A 27,040-nucleotide genomic window follows, 5' to 3' on the forward strand; every position below is an offset into this window, starting at 1 on the left:
TAGTCTTTTTCCCAAGTGTGTGCTCAGTGTCCGCATGCTGGTGGTTTGAAATGAGCCACAGAGGGGATATCCACACCATGTGCGTGCGTGCTGAGTCGTAGGGCACTGGGGAAGCCCGGTTAGTCGCTCAGCCGTGTCTGACTCTTTGTGACTGCATGGACTGACTGTAGCCTGCTAGGCTCCTCTGTCCATGGGATTCTCCAGGCAGGAATACTGGGGTGGGTTGCCTTCCCTTCTCCAGGGGGTCTTGCCAACCCTCAGATTGAACCTGGATCTCCTGCCTGCAGGCAGATTCTTTACCATCTGAGCCGCCAGAGAAGCACCCACACCACAGGGATTGGGAAATGCTGGAGACCAGGGGCTTCTCCTCCTGAAAAGCCAGCTGCTAAACAGCTCCTGGCACAGCCCCACCATCAGGGAAGGTGGGTGGGAGCAGAGAGGTGGACCAAGGGGCTCGAGGGAACTCGTGGATTTACAGCTTCCGTCTCAGGCTCACTCCAGGCCTTCAGTTTGAGCAGAGAGTAGATTCTCCTAGAGTGGACTTGCTGCACAATTGAAATTGCTATTCTCTTCTCTCTTCCTTATTGTTGCTGAGAGCAAATAACTGAGTATGAAACATGCATAAGCTGTGTCTCCACTGGAAGCAAGATGGTGGACGTGGACTGTGTCTTTGGGCCCAACCTGTGATGGACAGTGCCCGGGTCCTAAAGAGGTGGGGCGCCCATAGGGGACAGTGGCTGTGGGGTGAACCATGGGGGTATGGAGCACATGTGACGCTCTCCTCGGGACTCAGCTACTGCAGCAGATGGTGACTGGACAGGAAAGGAGGGCCCTGGTGACACGCTCCTTACAAGTGTGCTCAGTAAACATTTGCTGAGTGGACACCCATCACGGCTGCCATATGCTGCTTAGCTGAAAGCTGCTTGTCGTGTTTAAGAGCATGTGTGATGCCCCAGCATTCTCACAGGAGGGATGGGACAAGGGTGAGTCAACAGGACCCCACTCCCAGGCGCCAACCTTGACTTGCACCAGCCGGAGAGTGGGGTCTCCTTGCCTACCCTGTGCCTGGGGCTGGGGGTCTGCATCAGAAGGGGGAAGACAAGAGCCAGTGACCTTGTCACATCACAAGTGACTGACAACTTGCTGAAGTGCTGCGGGAGCCGAGCACAGAGAGCTCCTAATTCCATCTGGGTCAGGATGGGGCAGGGCCCCAGAGTGCCATCTGAGTTGCATCTGGAAGTGTCAGTGGGCACTGGGTAGGAGGGAAGGGTCTTACTCCAGGGAGGAAGAGCAGGTGTGTAGGCTACGGGCTGATGGGTTTCTTTCTTAGGCCCATAAGGGATGGGGAGTGACCCCTCAAATGAGGTTTTCCCCGTTTACCTGCTCCTGCTGGGGCTTTCCCTCCCTTCTGTGCCCCCGATGGGAGAGTCTCAGATCTGTCAGCATGATCTCAGGGGCCGTGAGTGGGGATCTGCAGAGCCCCACTTCCTGTTCCTTGTGGGGTGGTTGGTATGTCCCGAGCCCCTGGACTGGGTAGGAGCTTGTGCTGGCTGTTGTGGTCTGTCCTCCTCCCTCTGGATGGAAGAGAGATGCTGAGAACCTGTCCAGACAAGAATCAGGAGGGAAATCTTGTGATAAAGGAAGCCCAGAAGAAAGAGGCCTGGCCCATGGCCTGGGGGGAGAGTCACCACAAACTGAGGCTGGACATGATCCATGCATGGGGGCTGGACACAAACTCGGGGTGGGAGCAATCTCTGCACAGGAGTGATCCTCCAGGTTCAAAAGGTAATGTACTTGGTGTGACTGATGGGATGGATGTTAAGACTAAGATGGGACAAGAGCCTGTGAAAGCAGGACCATGAGATTCTCTATGAGGACAGTTCACTGCCCCAGGAAGGAGGGCAGGTCCACCAGCCTGCAGCTCACTGATAAGTGAGGGTCTCTGGGCTCTGCTGGGAGACCAACCAGCTGAGGCTTCTCAGGCCAGCCGCCCTTGCAGGTCTGGGCTGGGCTGAGGGCGCAGATCTGTTTGTGACTCACTGAATGCCCAGGGAGGTGGGTGTGGCTGGACAAGGGCCGCCCTGGGGACTCAGAGGATGCTGACATGGAACCAAATGATGTGAGGGAGGTGAGAGGCTCTCCAGGACAGGCCTGGCCTCCCTCCCTGTCATGCGGCTTCTCAAGGTCTGAAATCTCCCATCTGGAGTGTGGGATTCACTGCACCAAGAGGGACCTGGATCTGGAAAGACCAGTGGTCTGAAAGGGTGGGGATCTGGTCTTAGGTCAGGCTCTGCCAGGGACTGACTTTCCCCACCTTGGGGTTCACCAGTTAACCTCTCTGGAGCCTCAGTTTCCTCATCTGAAAAATGGGAAGGTAATCACAACAGTACTTATCTGCCTCTCAGAGGTGAAAGTGCTTTTGCACTGGAAAGTAACTAGACAGGTGGGAGGCACTGATGGTGGTTTAGCTCCTGGGTGCCCCTGATGGGCTGGACATCAGGGGAAATGTCTGTTGTGTAGATTCAGCAGGAAGAGGTGAAGTGGTGCCCTGTGTATCCAGGAGTCAGACTTCCCCCATTCTTAATCCTTTAGAATTCAGCCCAGGGCTGGGCTCTCACCTCATGGTTACAGGCACAGGGGCCCGTCTCAGTGACTTGAGCAGAGGACCTCCCATTGCCCACTTTTGGTGAGAGGTTTCTTTCAGGCTGTTTAGCTTCCCCAAATGGAGATATTTTCCTATTGTCTCACGCAGAACCACACAGCCGTTTTTGTTTTCTTTTTTATTCTACGTACAGCAAATCACATAACAGAGTTAAAAAAAAAATTCTCAACAAGCAAAAGACATAGAAAATTTAAGTTCTATAAAATGGATTCTTCTTTGACTAACCTGAGACCATGAATGTACTTAGCATTTTATCTCTCTTTATAAGTGTGTGTGGAATTGAAGAGACAGAAATCACCCCGAGAAGTGTCCCCAGCTTCCCAGCTGCTTTGCGTCACCCTGACTCTTTTGGGGGCCTGTGAAGGGAAGCTCTGAGCCCAGGCTACGGAAGGGGGTCATGTTTCTTTGAGAATGAGATCTGCCCTGGGGTCTTTCTCTGGAAGGGCCAAGTTGTCCTGGATCTTCAGGTCAGCCTTGGGCCGTGGCCTTGCAAATGTGCCCTTAGCATCAGCGATGGAGCTTGAGAGTGGAGAGGGTGCAGAAAGAGGCAGCTTGAATGGCCTTAGTGTGACCCCAACAGCTGGAACCCACATCACATGCAGCTGTGGGTGTGCTCCTGACACAGGACAATCCGTGGTGTTTGTGAGTGATGGGTGTTCCTACCTTTGGGTCACTTCCTCACTGATTCCTGCCTCTTCTAACCCAGGTGGTCCTGTAGGCCCCTTACACTCAGGTCCCCAGACTGTGCTCCCCTTCTTTGCCCTGAGTCTCCAAAGGCCCAGCACCCTCTCCCTGGATACCTGGGCACTTTCTTGCCATCACCCCTTACATGCAGTCCTTTGCCGATGATTCTACTGCAGCCTCGTCTCTCCATCTTGTTGTCCCTGCTCTCCTCCACTGCCCTGCTCTGAGCCCCCTCTCTTTCCTGGATTTTACAATGTCTCCTGTCTGGCCCTGTGCCCCCAGGGTCTCGCAATAGGTGATGCTGCCCTGGTCAGCCCTCCTAAAGCATCCTCTGATCCTGTCTCATCTCTGTTCAAAGATCTTCCCTGATTTCCAGTTATCCACAGAATTTATTTCAGTTGACTCAGCCAGGCTTTACATCTGCAGCCCTGCTACTCAGACTGTGGTCCTCAGACCAGCTGTTTTGGCATTGCCCAGGAGCTTTCAGGAAATGCAGAGTCTCAGGCCTCCCAGAGTTGCTGAGTCACAACCTGCTGTTGTGTGTACGCTCAGGTTGGACAAGTTCTGCTTTATGATTTCTTTAAACAAACATATATACAGGGTCTTCCTAGGTGGCTCAGTGGTAAAGAATATGCCTGCCAGCAGGTGGCGCAAGAGACACAGATTCAATTCCTGGGTCGGGAAGATCCCCTGGCTAAGAAGCGGCAACCCACTCTGGTATTCTTGCCTGGAAGGTTCCGTGGACAGAGGAGCCTGGTGGGCTACAGTGCATATGGTTTTAAAAACTGTACTGAAACGTCTCAGTCCCTTGCTGGCCCCGATTCTTCTCCCCAAAAGCAATCACTCCTATTATTTCTGGTTTTAGTTTCAGCCCGCAGCCTTTCTCATGGTCTGCGTAAGTCCGCATAACTCTTACATCCGCGCATGACTACTGGAAAACCCATAGCTTTGACTGTACAGACGTTTGTCAGGCAAAGTGACTCTCTGCTTTTTAACGTGCTGTCTAGGTTTGTCATAGCTTTCCATCCAAGGAGCAAGTGTCTTTCCATTTGGTGGCTGCAGTTACTGTCTGGAAGTGATTTTGGAGCCCAAGAAAAGAAAATCTGCCGCTGCTTCCACTTTTTCCCCTTCTATTTGCATGAAATAATGAGGTCGGATGCCATGATCTTAGTTTCTTGAATGTTGAGTTTTAAGCCAGCTTTCTCACTCTCCTCTTTCACGCCCATCAAAAGACTCTTTAGTTCTTCACTCTCTGCCATTAGAGTGGCCTCATCTGTCTATCTGAGGTTTTTGATATTTCTTCCGGCAGCCTTGATTCAAGCTTGTGATTTATCCATCCTGGCATTTTGGATGATGTGCTCTGCGTAAAAGTTAAATAAGCAGGTTGACAATGTACAGCCCTGTCATGCCTTCCCAGTGTGGATCCAGCCTGTTGTCTCATGTCTGGCTGTGACTCTTGCCTCTTGACCTGCATGTAGGTTTCTCAGGAGGCAGGTCAGGTGACTGATATCCCCGTCTCTTGAAGAATTTCCCACAGTTTATTGTGATCCACACAGTCAAAGCCTTTAGCATAGTCAATGAAACAGACATTTTAATGGAATTCCCTTGCTTTCTCCATGATCCAACAAATGTTGGCCGTTAGATCTCTGGTCCCTAAATCCAGTTTGTACACATGGAAGTTTTCAGTTCACATACTGCTGAAGTCTAGCTTGAAGGATTTTGAGCATAAACCTTACTAGCATGTGAAATGAGCACAGTCATATGGTAGTTTGAATATTCTTTGACGTTGCCCTTCTTTGGGGTTGAAATGAAAACTCAGCAGTCCAGTGGGCACTGCTGAGTTTTCCAAATTTGCTGACATATTGAGCAGCACTTTCACAGCATCATCTCTTAGGATTTGAAATAGCTCAGCTGAAATTCTATCACCTCTACAAACTTTGTTCCTTGCAGTGCTTCCTAAGGCCTTCTGGACTTCACACTGCATGGTGTCTGGCTCTAGGTGAGTGACCACACCTTTGTGGTTATCTGTGTCATTAAGACTTTTTTTTTTTGGGTATAGTTTTTTGCCTATTCTTAATCTCTTCTGCTTCTGTTAGGTCCTTACTATTTCTTTATCATATATTTATGGGTATACTATTTTATTAGTCCCTTAGAAATCCCTAAGAAATGGAGTAGCCATCATGGTCAACAAAAGAGTCTGAAATGCAGTACTTGGATGCAATCTCAAAAATGACAGAATGATCTCTGTTCGTTTCCAAGGCAAACCATTCAATATCATGGTGATCCAAGCCTATGCCCCAACCAGTAACGCTGAAGAAACTGAAGTTGAACGGTTTATGAAGACCTATAAGACCTTTTAGAACTAACACCCAAAAAAGATGTCATTTTCATTATAGAGGACTGGAATGCAAAAGTAGGAAGTCAAGAAACACCTGGAATAACAGGAAAATTTGGCCTTGGAATGCGGAATGGAGCAGGGCAAAGGCTAATAGAGTTTTGCCAAGAGAACGCACTGGTCATAGCAAACACCCTCTTCCAGCAACACAAGAGAAGACTCTACACATGGACATCACCAGATGGTCAACACTGAAATCAGATTGATTATATTCTTTGCAGCCAAAGATGGAGAAGCTCTATACAGTCAGCAAAAACAAGACTAGGAGCTGACTGTGGCTCAGATCATGAACTCCTTATTGCCAAATTCAGATTGAAATTGAAGAAAGTAGGGAAAACCACTAGACCATTCAGGGTATGACCTAAATCAAATCCCTTATGATTATACAATGGAAGTGAGAAATAGATTTAAGGGCCTAGATCTGATAGACAGAGTGCCTGATGAACTATGGAATGAGGTTCGTGACATTGTGTAGGAGACAGGGATCAAGACCATCCCCATGGAAAAGAAATGAAACGAAAATGGCTGTCTGAGAAGGCTTTACAAATAGCTGTGAAAAGCAAAGAAGTGAAAAGCAAAGAAGTGAAAAGCAAAGGAGAAAAGGAAAGATATATGCATCTGAATGCAGAGTTCGAAAGAACAGCAAGGAGAGAAAAGAAAGCCTTCCTCAGGGATCAATGCAAAGAAATAGAGGAAAACAACAGAATGGGGAAGACTAGAGATCTCTTCAAGAAAATTAGAGATACCAAGGGAACTATTCATGCAAAAATGGGCTCGATAAAGGACAGAAGTGGTATGGACCTAACAGAAGCAGAAGATATTAAGAAGAGATGGTAAGAATACACAGAAGAACTGTACAAAAAAGATCTTCACAACCCAGATAATCACAATGGTGTGATCACTCACCTAGAGCCAGACATCCTGGAATGTGAAGTCAAGTGGGCCTTAGAAAGCATCACTATGAACAAAGCTAGTGGAGGTGATGGCATTCCAGTTGAGCTATTTCAAATCCTGAAAGATGATGCTGTGAAAGTGCTGCAGTCAATATGCCAGCAAATTTGGAAAACTCATCAGTGGCCATGGGACTGGAAAAGGTCAATTTTCATTCCAATCCCAAAGAAAGGCAATGCCAAAGAATGCTCAAACTACCACACCATTGCACTCATCTCACACGCTAGTAAAGTAATGCTCAAAATTCTCCAAGCCAGGCTTCAGCAATACGTGATCCGTGAACTTCTAGATGTTCAAGCTGGTTTTAGAAAAGGCAGAGGAACCAGAGATCAAATTGCCAACACCCACTGGATCATCGAAAAGCAAGAGAATTCCAGAAAAACATCTATTTCTGCTTTATGACTATGTCAAAGCCTTTGACTGTGTGGATCACAAGAAACTGTAGAAAATTCTGAAAGAGATGGGCATACCAGGCCCCCTGATCTGCTTATTGAGAAACCTATATGCAGGTCAGGAAGCAACAGTTAGAACTGGACATGGAACAACAGACCGGTTCCAAATAGGAAAAGGAGTATGTCAAAGCTGTATATTGTCACCCTGCTTATTTAACTTATATGCAGAGTACATCAGGAGAAAGCCTGGGCTGGAAGAAGCAAAAGCTGGAATCAAGATTGCTGGGAGAAATCTCAATAACCTCAGATATGCAGATGACATCACCCTTATGGCAGAAAGTGAAGAGGAACTCAAAAGCCTCTTGATGAAAGTGAAAGAGGAGAGTGAAAAAGTTGGCTTAAAGCTCAACATTCAGAAAACAAAGATCATGGCATCTGGTCCCATCACTTTATGGGAAATAGAAGGGAAACAGTGGAAACAGTGTCAGACTTAATTTTTTTGGGCTTCAAAATCACTGCAGATGGTGAGTGCAGCCATGAAATTAAAAGACGCTTACTCCTGGAAGGAAAGTTATGAGCAACCTAGATAGCATATTCAAAAGCAGAGACATTACTTTGCCAACAAAGGTCCGTCTAGTCAAGGCTATGGTTTTTCCTGTGGTCATGTATGGATGTGAGAGTTGGACTGTGAAGAAAGCTGAGTGCTGAAGAATTGATGCTTTTGAACTGTGGTGTTGGAGAAGACTCTTGAGAGTCCCTTGGACTGCAAGGAGATCCAACCAGTCTATCCTAAAGGAGATCAGTCCTGGGTGTTCATTGGAAGGACTGATGCTGAGGCTGAAACTCCAGTACTTTGGCCACCTCATATGAAGAGCTGACTCATTGGAAAAGACCCTGATGCTGGGAGGGATTGGGGGCAGGAGGAGGAGGGGACGACAGAGGATGAGATGGCTGGATGGCATCATTGACTCGATGCACATGAGTTTGGGTGAACTCCGGGAGTTGGTGATGGACAGGGAGGCCTGGTGTGCTGCAGTTCATGGGGTCGCAAAGAGTCAGACACGAGTGAGTGACTGAACTGAACTGATTTTATTAACATTTACAATTTTTCAATAATGAGCTCAAGTATATGCTAGCCACATGTTCAGAGTTTTGACATAAAGATAGAGTGGACTGTACGATATATTCAACAGTTAGGCAATCTAGGGAGTGGTAGGAGTGTACATTTAGGAGCACAATCATAGAGACAACCCCTGAGCTGGAGGGAAAACCCACTACTCAGGACTGAACAGAGGTCCTTGGTTGCTGACAGACTCTCTCCTTGACTTGGGACTTGAGACGAACCGAGGGAGTCTGTCAGGACGCAAAATAACAGTTATCAAGATAGATTGGCTAGAGCCAATTTGGATCAAAGGGCCCATTTGAAAGGAGAGGGGTTGGCAGGAGGCTGGAAATGTTGCAGCTGGAGTTCAGGATCTATAAACTAGAGCAGTCATCTTATAAAAATCACTGGTTGACTTCCAAACTCTTTGAATGCTTTTCCTAAGCAGGGCCATGCTGCTTTAATAACTAGTTTCATGATATATTTTAATACCTGTTGGGGCTAGTGCCCTAATATGCTTATTTAAAAAAATATTTATTTTTATTTATTTGGCTGTGCCAGGCCTTAGTTGTGCCACTCGGATCTCTACTTGCAGCGTGTGAACGCTTAGTTGAGGCATGTGGGATCTAGTTCTCCTACCAGGGATCAAACTCAGGCCCCCTGCATTGGGAGTGCAGAGTTTTGGTCACTGGTTTACCAGGAAAGTCCTTAATTATGCTAATTTTTCAGAATATCTTTAAATGTTCTTGTCTCTCATATTTCCATATAAAGAACCTGCTCGTCTGGATTTTTTTTTAAAAGTCCTAATGGTATTTTTTATTAAGTTCATATGAAATTTATAGGTTAACTTTAAGAGTTAGTATTTAATATTCCTATTGGAGAACATACTATGTTTTTCTATTTGTCCAGGCATTATTTTGTGATCTTCTGTTGAATTTAAATTTTTGTACATAGTTGTTTATTTTCTGTTATGATTATATATAAACGTTTTATTTTTGTGATGCCATAACCTCATTCTGGTTGTTAGTATCATGTAATAATATATTTATTTTGCTATCTTAATTTTATATCTTGCTTTCCTGGTTTTTTTTTTGTAATCTTCTGCAATAATTTTCCTTTGAGTTCAAGTGAAAAATTAAATAGTCTATAAATAATAACTCTCTTTTGAAATTTTTGTACCTCATTTCTTCCTCTGGTCTAACTACATTAACTAGTGCGTGTGTGTGCATGCTCAGTCATGTCTGACTCTTTGCACCCCCATGGATTGTAGCCCGCCAAGCTCCTCTGTCCATGGGATTCTCCAGGCAAGAATACTGCAGTGGGTTGCCCTTTTCTCCTCCAGGGAATCTTCCCGACCCAGGTATCGAACCTGTGTCTCTCACGTCTCCTGCATTGGCAGGTGGCTCTTTGCCACTAGTGCCACCTGGGAAGTCCACGTTAACTAGTATGTTCACAAAAGGTAGGAGTGAAGGAATTTCACAGAGACCAACAATTTTATCAGGAGAGCTACAAGATGTTCACACAGTAGTGAAACTACATCTGTATATCTGTGTGGTCTGCAAGCTGTCTGATTCCTGGTCTCTCTCTCTCATATGTAAATAAATTTATTCAGCTGTTTCTCATAGATTATTAAAAATATTCTTTATCAAGAACAGAGAGATGGATCCTTAAAAAATGCAGGTCTCTGTTTCAGTTCTTTCCCAACTGCACATCTGGAATCCATAAAGCATACAGGAAAAAGGCCAAATCCAATGACGACTGAAAAGCTGGGCAGGAGCAGTGCTAGTACCGATGTTTTCATCTCATCTCTGTGGACATGTCCTGTGCCTTGAGGAGGAATGCAGACGTATGTCCATAAAATTTCTCCACTGCAAACTTTTAAGGATAAGATGAAATATGATCACTCAATGCCATATACTTTAAATGTTTTAAAAGATATTCTTTTAAATAAAGGACAATAGCTCACTAGTTTCGTCACTTTTGGCTCTTAATGCAAATGGGCTAATCAATAACCCAGCCCTGGCTGAATCTGCTTTAATCCACGATGCATTTAGAGGAAAGAGTTTTCATTTCATCACTGTTCAAGGAATGAAAAAGACCTCATGGTTAGAGCCGCTGGGACCCACCCAGCTCCCTGCCCTCACCTCTCAAGTGGGGCTTACATACACACAGCATTGTTATTGTTGCTCTCAATCTGCTTATAATTCGGCTGATGCCTGTTTAGATGAGGCAGAAACAACTGCACTTTCATTGGGGGGACTTCCAGCCCTCCGTGGTTGTTTTGCAATTCAAGGGGCACAGACAGAGAGCAGATGAGCGGATGGCTTCTGTGTACGCCTTACCCTCTCACCTACACAGCTCCCTGAGAACTTTGAAAAGTGCTATAATGGCAGAACAGGGGAAGAGCTCTGGAAGCACAGAGGGGCCAGCCTAGATGTAACTGCATCTCAAAAAACAAAAACCACAGCAGGACAGCCTGTCTAGACTACTCGCTAGCCCCACAGACTCCATGGCCCCAGTGAGGTAATTTAGCATTTGCTGGCTAGAAAAAGGAAAGAGAATTCAGATGATGGAAGCCACTAAGGGAGCAGCCATTTCCTTCCTGAGAAATGTAAATGGGTCATTTCCCTAGAGGCTGGGGAGGGAAGAAAGGGTCAGAAGTACTGAGAGGAGAGCAGTTTCTTTTATTTTTATATTTTTTTTTGCTTTACAATATTGTATTGGTTTTGCCATACATCAACATGACTCCACCACGAGTGTACACGTGTTCCCAATCCTGAACCCCCCTCCCTCCTCCCTCCTCATACCATCCCTCTGGGTCATCCCAGTGCACCAGCCCCAAAACTGCAGAGGTTCCCATATCCCTAAATTAAGAGGTCAGAGTTCTCCGTTCTGGGGGGGAGTGAGTGGGGGTTAGGGCCGTGAGGGCAGTGCAGCCTGCGTCCGCCTCTCTGCAGTCTGAGACAGAACACGCTCCTGAAGCTGCTAGGTGCCTAGTGGTGCTTCTTAGTTCTGAGACCTCAGGCAAGTTAATTAGCCTCTCCGAGCCTTTGTTTCCACAAATGCACAGTGAGGGTAGTGTCATTTACTTAATGGGGTTCATGTGTAAAGCCAGATCCTGGACCATTGTCACAGTGCCTGGCGCTTAGCAGGGGGTCTTCCACTGCACACCCTTCCTGCCTCATTAGGAAACCCCACAGGAAGCATGTAGGGTGTGAGGCTGAAATGAGGTAACCTATGTAATGCTCCTAGTGTAGATCTTGCGTATGGTAGAAGTGCAACACATACTTGTTCTTTTGTTTCCTTCTAAACCAAGTCCTTTTATCTCCTCACTCACCAGCCGACACACCACCATCATGTTGTAACTTTGGGTCTTAACTAAGTCACCCTCTTATTGGGGTCCAAAGTTTTCATTACTATGGGCGGTGGTAGAGATGGTTTAGTTGCTAAGTTGTCTCTGACTCTTGCGACCCCCATGGACTATCGCCTCCCAGGCTCCTCCTTCCATGGGATTTCCCAGGCAAGAATACCGGAGTGGGTTGCCATTTCCTTCTCCAGGGGACCTTCCTAACCCAGGGATTGAATCTGGTCTCCATAGTTGCATGCAGGCTCTTTACCACTGAATCACCAGGGATGCCCTTTCATTATTATAAGTAAACCAAAAGGAATGCCTGTGTACATACTTTCTTCTGCAGGATGGGGTCTTCTTTGGGGTTAAATCCCAGAAGTGGAGTTACCAAGGAAAAAGTATGAACATTTATTTGTTTAAATGTTTCTGACACATCAAATGAACTACCAAGAAGTTTTTTCCTCATTTAGACACTGAATGTGATATATGAGAGCACCTGTCACCCTGTCCCATCGCCACTGGTGTGTTCTCAGTAAAGAAAAACGCCTGTTAGTCTGATAGGCAAAAATACGATATCCAGTTTTCTTACTCTGTTTTTGTTTGTTTACATATGCTGATAACTATCTTTTATGCTTTTGAATCTATTTTCTCTTTATGTTTTATCTGTTCATATCCTTTGTTTACTTATCAACAATAATGGCAGTATTTCTCTTCCTGATTTGTAAGAGGGAACTGAATTTTTTAAAGGTTTCTTCAAGGATGTTCACCATGTGTAAGAGGTGGAGGGGAAGAGGGGAGCATAGGAAAGTGTGTAGTCTCTATGTGACCACAGCTACCTCGGATCTCAGGAAAAGGTTTTCTTTTTTAAACTGTTGGATCATGATAAAACTCAGTTATGAATCAAGGAAACAACACTGTCTTTTATCTTTTCCAATGTCTATTTGCAAATTTTTCATCAAGAGAGAAAAGTATGGTATACATGAGTAACCTGTGTTCCCGTGTCAGACGCTGGTCAGAACGTGTTCTACTTCATTCAATCTCCCACATTAACACCTCAAGGTCAGGTCGTTCCCATTTTACAGGGGAGGATGTTGAAGCTCAGACAGGTAAAGCCGCTTGTTCCAGGATATAAGTCTTTTGCCCAAGACTTTATGGCCATTATGTGGCAGAACCAGAATTTGGGACCTGGCGGGTCTGACTATAGGGCTCAGCTTCTCTTTCCATCACAAGGAGGTTTTGGGGTCAAGGGCAGAGGCCAAGTCATTAAATTGGAGCCTGGATCACTCAAGGTTATGCAGCCTCTGCAGCATAACCACCACTGCCTCCTTATACCTGACCCTGAAGAGCTTGGAAACAGCTTGTGACCACAGTAAGGGTCAGCAGCAGAAGAAAGGCCAGGGTTCTACTCCCCCCACATCTCCCCCCCTCTGCAGGCGATGCCACAGCTCAGCTGTCCCTGAATGATGGGGCAACGGGAGGCTGTCCTGGCCCTTTGCTCACCCCACATGCCCCCCTCAACCCCGAGGAGAGGAAGGAAACAGGCTGCTGTTTGGGTAGTGGATGGAGAAAGGGCTTGAGATTTTGAACATTCTCTCAAGTCACAGGAACGCAGAACACTGGAAGATAAGACATTGCCCTTGATGTGGCAGCAGGCAAACAGAGCAAGGGAAACAACGCCTTTTGGAGTAGAGGTTTCGTGGTGATTTTGCCGGGGCCTGTGTTCTCAGAAAGAAACACACCAGCCACACACAGCAGAGGCTGTGGGGATTGTCATGCTCAGGAAGGTCCTCTTTGGGAAGCTTCAGGAGAAGGGTCAGGAGCTGACTCAATGACAGAAGAAGAGCTCTCATCCTGCAGGGAGGGGATCCTGAGTGGTAGGGCAGCTTGGGGAGGTGTCAGAGGGCATGACAGGACCATGTGTGCATGGGGACTTGAGGGCAGGAGGGTCACAGTAATGTAGACTAGGGGCAGTTCAGTTCAGTTCAGTCACTCAGTCGTGTCCAACTCTTTGCGACCCCATGGACTGCAGCATGCCAGGCCTCCCTGTCCATCACCAGCTCCTGGAGCTTGCTCACATTCATGTCCATAGAGTTGGTGATGCCTTCTAACCATCTCATTCTCTGTTGTCCCCTTCTTCTGCCTTCAATCTTTCCCAGCATCAGGGTCTTTTCCAGTAAGTCAGTTCTTCTCATCAGGTGGCCAAAGTATTGGAGCTTCAGCTTCAGCATCAGTCCTTCCAATGAACATTCAGGACTGATCTCCTTTAGGACAGACTGGTTGGATCTCCTTGCAGTCCAAGGGACTCTCAAGAGTCTTCTCCAACACCACAGTTCAAAAGCATCAATTCTTCACTGCTCAGCTTTCTTTATGGTCCAACTCTTACATCCATACATGACTACTGAGAAAACCATAGTTTTGACTAGATGGACTTTTGTCAGCAAAGTAATGTCTCTGCCTTTTAATATTCTGTCTAGGTTGGTCATAGCTTTTCTTCTAAGGAGCAAGCGTCTTTTAATTTCATGGCTGCCAGTTGTGTTTTATCTAAAAATGACCCCACCTTCCTTACAGGGAGGATGCCAGGGTTTCAATGAGATAATGGATAAGAAAGCAAGAATTGGAATGCTCTCCACTCATGTGAGGCTCCTTTCTTTTATCTCATCTGTCCCAGAGCCCATGCCCCATGCCCCATCCCCAGATCCTGTTCAAGTCATCATCTATCACACCAAACCAGTGTGATGTCATCCTGGAGTGCAGGGCCTCAGAGAACAGAGAGGACCTGAGGGTGACCTGGGAGAGCCAGGCAGGGGCAGCCGGAGCTGAACCCGAGCTGAGAGGGGCAGGTGTCTGCAAGAGTCAAGCTTCAGATGGAGGTGTCCTAGTAGTTCTGATTCTTCCGCTTTCTCCAGTTAGATTATCTTTATGGCCTGTCTTCCTGGCTTGTGAGCCTCACTGTACACAGTAGTGAGAGGCTTCTTGTCTTCTAGATGTTGTTCACCCATTCCCCAGGGATGCAAGACAGAAAGTTCCTGCAATAGCTGGGGAACAGAGAGGCCCCAGAGTGACTCACATGGGACCGATGCTGCTGACATGAACTGCACGGTCATTCTCCCAAGGTGCCCAGCACTACGCTGGCCCCAGTTATAAATTTCCTTAGTAAGTATCATTGACTGCCTGGAAAGAGTTAAAGAGACAGCTGGGCCAGGAAAGGCAGAGGACTGGGCATGATAGACCCAGACCCGGGGGAGGGCAGACCCAGGAGAACCAGGGCTGTGCACAGCTCCCAGCTCCCATCTCTCATGGGTCTCTGTCCTCTCAAGACCCCTGGCTCAGCTTTGCACAGTGAGTGGCTCCATCACGGTCGCTGCGATCCTCTTGCACTCTGTACCTGAGTCATGCACAGAGTAGGGGTGGAACCTGGAGTTTGAAAACCCATACCTTCCCCCAAAGACTGTGAACTAAGGGCCAAGACCACACCCATCATCGCCAGTGCAGAGATGGTCCTTGCGCAGCAAAATGCAGGAGAAAGCGAGCCAAGGGTTCGGTGTGGGAGGGGAGGGATCTGGGGCAGGAAGGAGAAGTACAGCCTGCTTTTTCTCAGTCTCCATCTCTTTCCTCATCCACATACCTTTCAATGGCACAGCCCACCTCCCGGGATCCACAGCACAGCCACAAGGCCCTCTACGACGACTGTCACAAAGCCAACACTGGCCTGTCCATGTGAACCTGTTTCCCTCCCACTGAGAGAATGAAGAAGGTTAAGGCAAGACAGAACTTGAGATACCCATTGCCAAGGAGAGACAGAGAGAGAACAGGTGGAAAGGTCTAAAGGGTCCTGATTCAGAAGCTGAAGAGGGAGGAGGGTGGCAGGTTCATTCACTCAACCAGGTCCCAAGCTTCTGGTGCCAGGAATACTGAGATGAACAAGACTGATCACCCAGGGGGAAGGCTGAGAAAACACCAAAATCTGCCAGCCAGAGAGATGGCAGTGCATAGAGATTTGCACCTTGTACACAGGTCTTCATAGAGGGCTTTCCAGAGGAGGTGATGCATAAACTGAGCCTTGAGGAAGGAGTAGGAGTTTGCTATTCAGGGTGGGCACAGCCTTCTGGAAAGGACAAGCATCATATTCAGGGAATGTCTGTGTCAGATCGTCAGCCCTGGGGGTTGCTATCACCCTGCTGCAGCAATCAGGAGAGGGACAGGGCGGGGAGGAGCCAGGCGAGGAGGATCAGAGGGAGGAAGGAGTCTTTATCCATGTCTCACTGGGTCATGCTGAGTTGAATTTTATCTGAGAGTCCAGGATGGAGCTGAAGGGACAGGTAACTTTAAGTGATGCTGATACATTAGATTCTCCCAGCAAGCCTACCCAGTGGAGGATGGGTCAGAAGGGCAAGACTGTACACAGGGTACCAGGCCGTTCACTCATTCAGTGGAACACCGACTATGAGCAAACTCTGCCAGAAGCTCTGCTTGGGACACAGATTTAAAGGAGACAAGACGTGGCCTCTATCTTTAAGGGGCTCCAGGCTATGGAGGACACAAACCCACAAACAGCATTGCTTCTCAGTGTGGGGTGGTCATAGACAGCTCCTTAAAGTAGGTATGCTGAGGGCAGGATGGCTACAGAACTTGCAGGGCTGTGCAAAAAATGAGACTGAGGTCCTCTCTTTGTTCCAACTCTAGTAGAAGCAGAACCATAACCAAGCCCAGGGTCCTATGTGACTGTGCACACGTCCATGACTCGGCTGTGACCAAGGGAAATCTTTCAACAGAAGTGAGGAAGTGAAAGACTGTTGACTTGGGAGTGCTGATGGTAGAGGAAGAGCATTCATGGGGCTCAGAAGCTTGCCGTTGCAGGGCACAATTCAGGGAGGCCAGGCGAACAATTCAGTGTGAAGGGTGTGCGGTAAGGAATATGAGCAGAGGCGCTTCTGAGCTCTGAATGCTAAGAGATTCCCTCAGATGACACAGACAATGGACACAATCCAATTCACTTTTCCTAAAGACCACGCTAGACCCACAACGAATGATGAACGGGTGTGGAGAGAGGTACGGGAAGGCTGCTGCCTGGACCAGCAGGGGCAAGGGGTGGAGAGGACAGCATGGCTGTGAGGGATGTTTAAAAGCAGAAGCAAACTGGTTGTGCTTCTCAGGCTCCTCTATGGGGTGACCTGGTGGAAGGTGGTGTTGATAACACACTGGGGAGAAAAGCCCGGAACCCATACTTCAGTGCACTGGAGCTCTGAGTGCTGCTTCCCTCCGGCAGGGGCCCTCACCATGGGAACAGACTTCCCCAAGGTCGGATGTGGCAGTTTTCTGGTCCCCTGGGTTGCTGACCACCCAGGTGAGGCTGGCACTGGGCTGGTTCAGGGGCAGGCTCACAGGCAGGCTCCAGGAGTTGGCAGCTGGTCCCAAAGTCCTTCTCCACTCCAGCTCCCTGGGGAGGCTCTTGCTTTCCCAGGTTGCCTTCAGGTCCTCTCTGTTCTCTGAGGCCTTGCACTCCTGGGTGACATCACACCAGTTTGGTGTGACAGATGATGACTTGAACAGGATCTGGGGAAGGGTCATGGGCTCTGGGATGAATGAGATAAAAGAAAGTAGCCTCACATGAGTGGCGAACATTCCAATTCTTGCTTTCTTATCCATTATCTCACTGAAACTCTGGCATCTGCCCTCTAAGGAAGGTGGGGTCATTTTTAGGGAAAAAACCCCCACAATTTGCCAAAGCTAAATATATAGCAGTGACAATAAGGAACGGAGTCATTGAGATAAGTCCTACAAAATTTCACTAGTCTGAGCAAGTCTTAAAAATATCTCACAAGAAAATAAAGCCTGGAGCTCACCTACCCAAGTCTTGTTATATTTTGAAATTGGAGTCTTTCCTGGAAGGAAAAGAAGCCAGGAACAGAAGGGCTGGCCCTTGCGCTGAGATGATGCCTAGGATGTCCATTGAGAGACAGGGCATCAGGCCAGCTCTGGAAAACCAGAGAATGCCCATGCTTCTCAAAGCAGAGACATTTGTGGGAGATATAGCGTTAGTGAATAGGAATGACAACTCCAGGTCTGGTTAGAACGTGCCACTGAACTTTAGGCACAGACAGGAAGAGAAGTGATAGGTTGGCAAGTTAGTCTTAGAAGTCACACAGGGACCTGAGGCTGTCAAAGTCACTTTCTTATAGCTGATATTTTCCTATGTAATAGGAACTTTAGGGATAGAAAGAGTTGCCAAATGAAAGTCTTCAGAAGTGTTGCAGTATAAACTTTCTCCTACATCTATTCATAATTTCAGAGCGGGATCTGGTGAGTCTTTGTGAGTGAGGCAGGTGCTGAGTGAGAGGAGAGGGGGCAGGTGAACTAACTTCACACAGATTTGAAAATATGGTAGGTGAATGCGTGCATGAGTGCTTAGTAGCTTCAGTCATGTCTGACTCTGCAGTCCTATGAAGTAGGGTCCTCCAGGCTCCTCTGTCCATGGAATTCCCCAGGCATGAATACCGGAGTGAGTTACCATGTCCTTCTCTGGGGGATCTTCCCGACCCAGGGATTGAACCCACGTCTCCAGTGCAGGCAAATTCTTTACCACAGAGCCACCAGGGAAGCCCATGATAGGTGAATAGAGACCTTCAAATAGGTCCACGACCAATCCTCAGAACTGGTGAATATGTTAGGTTATATGGCAAAGGGGAATGAAGGTAACAGATGGAATGAAGTTTGCTAATCAGCTGACCTTAAAAAAGGTTTAAGCCAGATTGTTCTGAGTTACCTGGATGGAACTAAGGTAATCACATGGGTGCTTGGAAGTGGAAGAAGGAAGAAGAAGAGTAGGTCAGAGAGCTGCAGTGTGAGAAGGATTGATTCCACTACTGCAGGCTTGGAAGGTGGAGGAAGGTGGTCTGGAGATAAGGAAGGTAGGCAGCCACTAAAAGGCGAAAAAGACAAGAAAATGCTTTCTCCCCTGGAGACTCCTGCTCCAGGGGAGAAAGGAACACAGGCCTGCCAACACCCTGACTTTAGCTCAGTGAGACTGTGTCTGACTGCTGACCTACAACAAGGAAGGTAATACATTATGTTGTTTTATGCCACTAGTTTACAGTAATTTGTTATAGCTGCAATAGACAACTAATACACAAATTAAAGTTAGTCCTATGAAGAAGTGTTGTGGCAAAAATTCCATCTCCCCAAATTTCCATTCTCCTCTCCCAAAACGTTTAAGTGATTTTTATCCCTGGTGTGAATCTTAACTGGTGTGCTCTCCATTTGTGGTGAACCCACTCATTCCTAATTTCTAAGGATAAAATAGAATCTGAAAATTGGGATATAAATGAAATTCTACAAAACTGGCCTATGCGACACTTCTAGAGACAAAAGAAGGAGGGAAGCTATAGGATGGAGTGAGAGGTTGTCACTTATGATAGACAGTGAGATGGAAAACTCTGTTAAGTTCTATTCCTCCAGTTAACCTGGGTTTAGTCAGTACTGCCCACTGTCCTCAAAGGTCAGGTTCTCAAATCTCAGGGACAAGATGGTGGGCACATGGACCCTCTGCGGGTACTTGTCTTGGAGGCTGACCCCGGCTGGGGTGTCTGCTCCAGGACTGACTCGCAGCAGGACTTTGTAGTTTGACTCTGGGCTGAAGCCCCATGGTTCAGCTTCTTGACTCCTGATCATGTGAAACAGCACAGAATCTCCTCAGATCCCCTACCAGCGAACATGGGCTCCAGAATCCTGAGCTCCAGGACCAGGCGCTCCAGAACTCTTTCTCTCAGTGCTGCGGATGCTTAGGACATTTAAGACAGTAAGTGTAAGTGTTGTCTCATCAAGAGTAAAGAAGAACTATAGGATCCATAACAATAAACTCAGAGATGCAGATGACATCACCCTTGTGGCAGAAAGTGAAGAGGAGCTAAAAAGCTTCTAGATGAAAGTGAAAGAGGAGAGTGAAAAAGTTGGCTTAAAGCTCAACATTCAGAAAATGAAGATCATGGCATCTGGTCCCCACACCTCAAATAGATGAGGAAACAGTGGAAACAGTGTCAGACTTTTTCTTTGGGGCTCCAAAATCACTGCAGATGGTGACTGCAGCCATGAAATTAAAAGATGCTTACTCCTTGGAAGAAAAGTTATTACCAACCTAGATAGCATATCGAAAAGCACAGACATTACTTTGTCGACTAAGGTCCATCTAGTCAAGGCTATGGTTTTTCCAGTAGTCATGTATGGATGTGAGAGGTAGACTGTGAAGAAGGCTTAGTGCCAAAGAATTGATGCTTTTGAACTGTGGTGTTGGAGAAGACTCTTGAGAGTCCCTTGGACTGCAAGGAGATCCAACCAGTCCATTCTGAAGGAGATCAGCCCTGGGATTTCTTTGGAAGGAATGATGCTAAAGCTGAAACTCCAGTACTTTGGCCACCTCATGGGAAGAGTTGACTCATTGGAAAAGACTCTGATGCTGGGAGGGATTGGGGGCAGCAGGAGAAGGGGACGACGGAGGATGAGATGGCTGGACGGCATCGCTGACTCGATGGACGTGAATCTGAGTGAACTCCAGGAGTTGGTGATGGACAGGGAGGCCCTGCGTGCTGCGATTCATGGGGTCACAAAGAGTCGGACACGACTGAGTGAATGAACTGAAGTGAAGATACAGAATTTCAGTCTCAAATGTAGCACCTTTCTATGGGATTGTCACAAGTAATTCTGACCAAATGGTTTGTCTTACACTTGCTCTCCCCCACTCCCCATCCACCCTACTAGTGTTGGTAAGAGGGGGTCAGTACCATGGAAACAGGGAGGAAGAAGCTGGTATTCTCTGCTAAATAGGCAGGAACAGTAAAACTTTGGCCAAGGCTATTAGTTAGTGATTTCTTAACAGCTATAGTTTGCTTTCCTGAGTGTGCTTTGAAGATCAGTTTTCCACACACTGTGGGTAAGGAGATGATGGTTCTCAGCAGGTGGTCTGAGGACAATGGGTCCTGAAACCACTGCCAGGAACAGAAACAGACAAAACAGAGGGCCAGACTGGATTCCCAAGAGGGGCTTGGAGAGCAGCAGCCCTCTCTCGTTAAAGGGCTGAGAAGTGACCAAAGGATGGTCGGGAGTCTCTTCTTTGAAGATGTCCTAAACAGACGTATTGGCTCTCAGTCCTTGTCAGGACACAGGGGATAGGACAGGACAGGATGAAGAGTCAGAGCAGAGGCCATGATGTCCCCACAGGACAGGGGTCCCCAACCTCCAGACCCTGGACTGGTACCTCCTGTCGGATCAATGGTGGCATTCAGTTCAGTTCAGTTCAGTCGCTCAGTCGTGTCCGACTCTTTGCGACCCCATGAATCGCAGCACGCAGGGCCTCCCTGTCCACCACCAACTCCCGGAGTTCACCCAAACTCGTGTCCATTGAGTCAGTAATACCATCCGGCCATCTCATCCTCTGTCATCCCCTTCTCCTCCTGCCCCCAATCCCTCCCAGCATCAGACTCTTTTCCAATAAGTCAACTCTTTGCATGAGGTAGCCAAAGTACTGGCGCTTCTAGCATCATTCCTTCCTAAGAACACCCAGGACTGATCTTTAGGATGGACTGGTTGGATCTCCTCGCAGCCCAGGGGACTCTCAAGAGTCTTCTCCAACACCACGGTTCAAAAGCATCAGTTCTTTGGCGCTCAGCCTTCTTCACAGTCCAACTCTCACATCCATACATGACCACAGGAAAAACTATAGCCTTGACTAGGTTAGCAATAAAGTGCACGATAAATGTAATGTGCTTGAATAGTACTGAAAGCTCCCCTCCCTGCACCGTGGTGGGAATGCCCTGTTCCCACCTACTCTGTCCCCAGGAGCCAGCTTCTTGGTCTCCTTCCCTCTCCCCAGGCAGCTCCAGGCTCTGCCAGCCTCCTTGTTACTGTAGCAGAAGCGGCTTCAACTCCCTGGAGATGTTTCCCTTAAGGTGGCCAAAGGTGCTCTGGCTCAGTGTCTCAGGTTCACCACAACCAAAAGGCCATTTTGTTCCGCCATTCACCTTGGGGCTCTAAAGCAAATGCACCGGATTTGCTAAATAATTACCAAACTGTTTTGTCTTTTTGTCCACCAAAGACAAGAGACATGAAAAAGAGACCTGCCTCATGCTCCCTTCAGTGGTCCGCCCTCCCTGGAGTCCCATCCACTCACTGAGGAGGAGGCTGGTGAATCCCAGGAGCCTGGAGGCCCCGCAGAGGTGGGGGTCTTCTGAGCAGGGCCGCATCACAGGCTGCCTGCCAGCCTGTGAGGCTGCAGAGGAAGCATCTAGGAGGAGCAGAAAGAGAGGAGGGAGCGTCACTCAAGGGGCACTCATGTTTTCTCCACCCTCAGGGCGGGGCTTGCAGGTTAATTCTGGGTTAATAGTCCACCAGCCTGGAGCGAGCCCTTTGGTCATTTCCTGTCGCTAACACTAGCACCTACCTACAGTAGGACCTCAATAAACAATTCAGAATAAATGTATCAACAATCTGACTCTGTGACATGCCTGGCAATTTGATGGGAGGACTTGTGTCTTGTTGGATCATCGAAAAAGCAAGAGAGTTCCAGAAAAACTTCTACTTCTGCTTTACGGACCACGCCAAAATCTTTGACTGTGTGGATCACAACAAACTGTGGGCAATTCTTCAAGAGATGGGAATATTAGACCCCTTGACCCGCCTCCTGAGAAATCTGTATGCAGGTCAAGAAGCAATAGTTAGAACTGGACATGGAAGCAGCAGACAGGTTCCAAATAGGAAAAGGAGTACGTCAAGGCTGTATATTGTTACCCTGCTTATTTAATTTACATGCAGAATACATCTTGAGAAATTTTGGACTGGATGAAGCACCAGCTGGAATCAAGATTGCCAGGAGAAATATCAATAACCTCAGATATGCAGATAACACCACCCTTATGGCAGAAAGTGAAGAGGAACTCAAAAGCCTCTTGATGAAAGTGAAAGAGGACAGTGAAAAAGTTGGCTTAAAGCTCAACCTTCAGAAAACGAAGATCATGGCATCTGGTCCCATCACTTCCTGGCCAATCGATCGGAAAACAATGGAAACAGTGAGAGACTTTATTTCTGGGGGCTCTGAAATCACTGCAGATGGTGAGTGCAGTCTTGAAATTAAAAGACGCTTGCTCCTTGAAAGAAAGGCTATGACCAACCTCGACAGCATATTAAAAAGCAGAGACATTACTTTGCCAACAAAGGTCCGTCTAGTCAAAGCTATGGGGAGAAAAACAGTCATGTATGGATGTGAGAGTTGGACTGTGAGGAAAGCTGACTGCTGAAGTATTGATGCTTTTGAACTGTGGTGTTGGAGAAGACTCTTGAGAATCCCCTGGACAGCAAAGAGATCCAAACAGTCCATCCTAAAGGAAATCAGTCCTGAATATTCGTTGGAAAGACTGATGCTGAAGCTGAAACTTCAATACTTTGGCTACCTAATATGAAGAACTGACTCACTAGAAAAGACCCTGATGCTGGGAAAGATTGAAGGCAGGAGGAGGGGGTGTGGTTAGAGGATGAGATGGTTGGATGGCGTCACTGACTCAATGGACATGAGTTTGAGTAAGCTCCAGGAGTTGGTGATGGACAAGGAAGTCTGGCATGCTGCAGTCCATAGGGTCACAAAGAGTTGGACATGACTGAGCGACTGAACTAAACTGAACTGAACTTGTTCTTGTGGTCACAACCAGCTTGGTGATTTCACACTCTCCACACCTATATTCGTCCAAGGTGCCCCTTTGCTGGGGCAGCCATGAAGAGATACCCCATGTCCAAGGTAAGAGAAACCCAAGGCTCTGAGAGAGGGCATCAGAGGGCAGACAGACTGAAGCTACAATCACAGGCAACTAGCCAATCTGATCACAAGGACCACAGCCTTGTCTAACTCAATGAAACTAAGCCATGCCGTGTGGGGCCACCCAAGACGGACCAGTCATGATGGAGAGGTCTGACAGAATGTGGTCCACTGGAGGAGGGAAAGGCAAACCACTTCAGTATTCTTGCCTTGAGAACCCCATGAGTAGTATGAAAAGGCAAAATGATAGGATACTGAAAGATGAACTCCCCAGGTCGGTAGGTGTCCAATATGCTACTGGAGATCAGTGGAGAAGTAACTCCAGAAAGAATGAAGGGATGGAGCCAAAGCAAAAACAACACCTAGTTGTGGATGTAACTGGTGTTAGAAGCAGGGTCTGATGCTGTAAAGAATAGTATTGGATAGGAACCTGGAATGTTAGATCCATGAATCAAGGGAAATTAGAAGTGGTCAAACAGGAGTTGGCAAGAGTGAACGTCGACATTCTAGGAATCCGCGAACTAAGATGGACTGGAATGGGTGATTTAACTCAGATGACCATTATATCTACTATTGTGGGCAGGAATCCCTTAGAAGAAATGGAGTAGCCATCATGGTAAACAAAAGAGTCCAAAAATGCAGTACTTGGATGCAATCTCAAAAACAACAGAATGATCTCTGTTCATTTCCAAGGCAAACCATTCAATATCATGGTGATCCAAGCCCATGCCTCAACCAGTAACGCTGAAGAAGCTGAAGTTGAATGGTTCTATGAAGACCTACAAGACCTTTTAGAACTAACACCCAAAAAAGATGTCCTTTTCATTATAGAGGACTGGAATGCAAAAGTAGGAAGTCAAGAAACACCTGGAGTAACAGGCAAATTTGGCTTTGGAGTACCGAATGAAGCAGGGCAAAGGCTAATAGAGTTTTGCCAAGAGAACGCACTGGTCATAGCAAACACCCTCTTCCAACAACACAAGAGAGGACTTTACACATGGACATCACCAGATGGTCAACACCGAAATCAGATTGATTATATTCTTTGCAGCCAAAGATGGAGAAGCTCTATACAGTCAGCAAAAACAAGACCAGGAGCTGACTGTGGCTCAGATCATGAACTCCTTATTGCCAAATTCAGACTTAAATTGAAGAAAGTAGGAAAACCACTAGACCATTCAGGTATGACCTAAATCAAATCCCTTATGATTATACAGTGGAAGTGAGAAATAGTTTTAGGGGACTAGATCTGATAGAGTGCCTGATGAACTGTGCACGGAGGTTTGTGACATTGTACAGGAGACAGGGATCAAGACCATCCTCAAGAAAAATAAATGCAAAAAAGCAAAATGGCTGTCTAAGGAGGCCTTACAAATAGTTGTGAAAAGAAGAGAAGCAAAAGCAAAGGAGAAAAGGAAAGATATACCCATTTGAATGTAGAGTTGCAAAGAACAGCAAGGAGAGATAAGAAAGTCTTCCTCAGTGATCAATGCAAAGAAATAGGGAAAACAATAAAACAGGAAAGACTAGATATCTCTTCAAGAAAATTAGAAATACCAAGGGAACATTTCATGCAAAGATGGGCTCAATAAAGGACAGAAATGGTATGGACCTAACAGAAGCAGAAGATATTAAGAAGAGATGGTAAGAATACACAGAAGAACTGTACAAAAAAGATCTTCACAACCCAGATAATCACGATGGTGTGATCACTCACCTAGAGCCAGACATCCTGGAATGTGAAGTCAAGTGGGCTTTAGGAAGTATCACAGAGAACGAAGCTAGTGGAGGTGATGGGATTCCAGCTGAGCTATTTCAAATCCTGAAAGATGATGCTGTGAAAGTGCTACACTCAATATGCCAGCAAATTTGTTCAGCAACTGAACAACAACATAACATTTAATGGCTTTCTCAGCAGCTCCCAATGCTAGTTATACTCTCTACACACAGGGCAATCTCTCCCTGCGCCCCACAGAAGCTAAATCACACCCAGCATTTCCTTTAAACTACTGCCAGCTCTGCTCCTGCTATTTCAGAAGGGCAGTGAGGGAGATGTATGCCTTCCTCCTGGCCACAGCCTCAGCAGCCTCAGACTCTGCCACCTACTGAGTCTCAGGCTCTGGTTTCTCTCCCCAGACTGAACACCCACAACATCTGAGAATTCTCTCCTCCCATACTCTAGAGAATTAACACCGTCTTCTTAACCTCTGGGAGTTCTTTCCAGAAAGATTCCACTGAGGCTTCCCCCTCAGCTCTTCAGATTTTAAGGTTGGATCTGCAGGACTGACTCAAAGACTGTGCAGTCAAGGTATTTGGTTACTGCATATTAAATTCACTTTTTGGGATGTTAAACCTTAGTCCTGAAGAGCAGCGCAAGCTGAAAAGTCATCCAACAAATCAAGTCAGAGCCGGGTAGTGATGTCAACGTCATGTTGGTATGAGATACTTTCTTTGTCTCTCTCTTTCAGTCTAAAACTAGTAAAACGTTCATAACTCCACAAAGGTTCTCCTGCCCAACATACTAGGATTCCAGAGATATCCACACGTCTGTATACACAAAAGTGAGTGGATTGGAACACATTGAGGAGGCAGAATTGGGAGACCAGCAGAAGGTCTCCCAGGAGAGATCCTCGACCCTGCGGCAATAGTGACTGAGCCTGCAGCCTCCAAGAACCTGAGAGTAACAGCAGATGATGCCCATGACTCCTTCCAGCTGCAGAGGCACCCATGGCCACAGGTAACTGGGCAGCAATGGCAACTGGTCCACAACTGTGGTCTTTCCAGCCTGGAAGTATCTGTGATTCTGGCCTCCCTCCCCACGCCCCTGCTGTGGTGGCAGCACCCAAGAACCCAGCAGCTCTGGACATGGGGGAGGTGCCTGCAATCCTGGCTCTGCCCCCTTCCCCTGCTGTGGGGGTGGTGCCAATGACCCAGCAGACCCCAGGTGCAGCAGAGGCGCCTGCCACCCTGGTGCCCCTCGTGGTGATGCCAGCGACAGCGCTGACTCCAGCAGCAACAAGGCAACAGCAATGATGAGGGTACTGATGAGACCTCTGGTAGAGGTGTTAAAGGGTGGAAAGTGTTGACTCTCCAATGCAGCTAAAGATGGCTCAGGTAAGAGAAACCAAAACCTTTGCTATAGTGCCACCTACTGAAAAACAGAAGAAAGACTTTTTTACCAACCTACTGAGAATTAAAGGAAAACGGAGCTTTACCTAAATAAGGTGTTTGCCCCTTCAAATGTGCTGGTACAGGAAGAGTTCATCAAGCACTGTGGAAAACCTTGGTAATGTATCACAAAAGCAGAATGACCATTCTCTAAAAACCCAAAGTGGGCATGTATGGATGTGAGAGTTGGACTGTGAAGACAGCTGAGCACCGAAGAATTAATGCTTTTGAACCATGGTGTTGGAGAAGACTCTTGAGAGTCCCTTGGACTGCAAGGAGATCCAACCAAGTCCATTCTGAGGGAGATCAGCCCTGGGATTTCTTTGGAAGGAATGATGCTGAAGCTGAAACTCCAGTGCTTTGGCCACCTCATGCAAAGAGTTGACTCATTGGAAAAGACTCTGATGCTGGGAGGGATTGGGGGCAGGAGCAGAAGGGGATGACAGAGGATGAAATGGCTGGATGGCATCACTGACTCGATGGGCGTGAGTCTGAGTGAATTCCGGGAGTTGGTAATGGACAGGGAGGCCTGGCGTGCTGCGA

The sequence above is a fragment of the Ovis aries genome, chromosome 1 (assembly GCF_016772045.2).
Source record: "Ovis aries strain OAR_USU_Benz2616 breed Rambouillet chromosome 1, ARS-UI_Ramb_v3.0, whole genome shotgun sequence".
Classification (NCBI taxonomy): Eukaryota; Metazoa; Chordata; class Mammalia; order Artiodactyla; family Bovidae; genus Ovis; species Ovis aries.